This window comes from Furipterus horrens, unplaced genomic scaffold (assembly GCF_987537825.1).
Source record: "Furipterus horrens unplaced genomic scaffold, mFurHor1.1.pri manual_scaffold_10, whole genome shotgun sequence".
NCBI lineage: Eukaryota > Metazoa > Chordata > Mammalia > Chiroptera > Furipteridae > Furipterus > Furipterus horrens.
This window is the reverse complement of record NW_028327180.1, coordinates 84,103,120-84,106,064: the sequence shown is the minus strand read 5'-3', so window position 1 is coordinate 84,106,064 and position 2,945 is coordinate 84,103,120.

Sequence of the window (2,945 nt, the reverse complement as noted above, 5' to 3'; positions counted from 1 at the left end):
CTCTCTTGAAAAGCCATGAAAGAATGTCCTTGGGTAAGGATTAAAAAAAAAATTTTAAAGAAAAGTTTATATTACTACCATGATTGAAAACTTGTATCAAGTTGAGATAGTTTAAAAAAATAAAATAACAAACACCCTGTTAAATTCAATCTTGCCTGCTGCATGGATACACTGAGACCATTAATGGATCTGGCATCCCTCCCTGTATGCACGCCTCTTTGACACATGACTTTGAGTTCCTGTCGCTACTGAGACAGAGCCCCCTTCTCTACCCCTTCATTCTGAATTCACCCACAGAACTTGCTCTGGCCAATGTCACTAGATTTGACACTTGCAGAGGCATGAAAAGCACGGGCCTGAGATCGCTCCTCTGCCATAAGAATGTGTCCAGGTTAGTCAGATGCAAGGATTTAAGAAATGCATGAAGCAGGGCCCTAGTGCCCCAGCCGAGAGTCAGCTGCGAATCTAACCGCTAAACCTGACAGCATATTCAGTCTTTCAAGCCAAATAAAGGTTTATTGTTGACAGGGACTGAGGTTTTGTCGAATGTTTGCTACATACATTAATATGACAATCGATAACTAATATACCTGCCAGGATTCTGAGCCCGAAGTGTGTTTTCTCTTTGTTAAAAAGGTACATTAGAAAGTGGTAGAGAGGTGTTAATATACTAGCACCCAATTGAGAATGTCTCCATGAAATAATCAGATGGACTGAAATAGAATTGAAAAGGGAATAATTGTTTCACTTCATAATTCAATGTAATTCATCATAGTTTATACTTGAAATATCTCTGCATCATTCCCACACTTTGAGATACAACATCCCAGTCCTCGTCCTTTCTGCCTTTTCTGTAGATGAAGAATATGCCTTCCAAAATGGCCTTCGGCTCATTGCCTAAACACCAAAAGCCAAACACGATTCAAATTCCAGGTGCTCCAGGATCTTGTCCCAGCCCTGCTCCTTCCAGCTTCCCACTGTTTCCCCCGCTTTATGCAAGAACCCGACTTGTTTAATGCTGACTGAGCACTCACTACACAGGCTCAGCCAGAGCCAGGCTGAGGGGTGGGGAAGAGGGAGAGCTGATTAAGATGCACTCTTCACCTTCATCAAGCTCTCAGCTTATAAGTAAAGCACAGAAGCAACCACATAACTCTACTCCAATACATGAAGAGTAAGTCAGAAAGCTACAGGAACCCACAGGATCGGTATCTAACAGAGAGGGACAAGGAGGCGGACCGTAGATGGTCAACCTGGAACTCAATTCCAGGTCTGAATGACCTCCGAGTCCGATGATCATAATGCATGAAGGTCATGCCCAGGAAGATAATACCAGGCACATACATTCAACCTGCAAATAGAACAAATGGGCATGTGCCAAACTAAAGCAGGATGAAACTCAGCTAGATACAAAAATCTTGATGGAAGAGAACTGAGGGAAAGTAGAACCAAGCTCCAGACAGGGAGTCAAGCAATCTGAGACTCAAACCCTAGTGCTGCCAAGAACAAGACTAGTAAACACATACATGTGGTTCACTCTGAGCCCGCCTCTGTTCCAAGTGCTTTATATAGTAGTTCACTTAATCCTCACAACAACCTGTGAAGTAAGTAATATTATTACCACTATTTTATAGATAAGGTAACTGAGGCACAAAGACATTACACAGCTAGGAAGTAGCAGAACTGACTCCAACCCAGGCCATCTGGCTACAGAGTCCACACTCAGCCACCATGCTGTATAGTAGTTAATAAAAACACACAAACAAACAAAAACACACTATGGCAACTCCTATCCCCTCCCTTGGTCTCCATCTCAAATACAAAATGAAGGAGTTGGTTTAAATGATCTTTACAGCTTCTTCCAACTCTGATCTTTTTTGAGGCAAATTTTATTTAAAGGTCATAAAGGGAGGATATAGAGTCTTCTTTTCTTAAAGAATATTTTAAAATTAGATTTTTTTTTCTTGAGGAAGAATTAGAGAGTCTTGTCTAAAGCCTGGGAGTGAGGGAGATGCCCTCTCATGGCCATAAAAGAGTGAGTGGTAGCTCAACCCATAAGGAATTCCTAGGGACCAATGGCTGTGACCGCTTTCCTTACAAGGGTATGTGTCTTAGTCCGTTCAGCCTACTAAAATAAAAATACCATCACTGGGTTGTTTAAGCACACATCTCTTTCTCACAGTTTCTGGAGGCTGGGAAGTTCAAGGTCAAGCAGATTCAATATCCGGTGAGAGTACACATCCTGGTTCATAGATGGCTGTGTTCTTGCTGTGACCTCCTATAGCAGAGAGGGCGAGGGAGAACTCGAGGGTCTCTTTTTACAAGGGTAGTAATCCCATTTGTGAGCACTCCACTCTAGGACCTAATCACCTCCCAGAGGCCCTACATCTTCAAATTCCATCACATTCAATACATGAACTTTGGGACACGAACATTCAGTTCATTGCAATATATTATAGACAAGGACCTTTAAAAGGTCACTACCCATCACTGAATATCTAACAGATCCAATTCTCCATTAAAAGAAGAAAATAATTTAGAACGTATTTTTCATAGCTCTGCAATTGTTTTGAGAGACACAGGCAATAAGAAGTCATACTAAGCAAACAAAAACTTTCAGAAGAGCCAAAATAGTTGGTTCATATCATGGTTCTGTAATAAAGGTTATGTGGCACCGGGGCAGTTACTCAATCTCTCTAGTCCATGATTTCCTCATCAGTAATATGGAATAATCATAGTGCCTTTTTCACTAGGTTGTCATAAGGTTTAAGCAAGGTAACACAGGTAAGTAAAGATGAAAATTATATCACTAATAACAATAATAATATAAGTAACACTATTACATGCTTATTATATGGTGTCAGGTATTGTTCTAAAAAATGTATAACTTCCCAACCAATTAAAAAATCTACAACATCCTAAAAAAGTGATCTCTTCTTGGACCT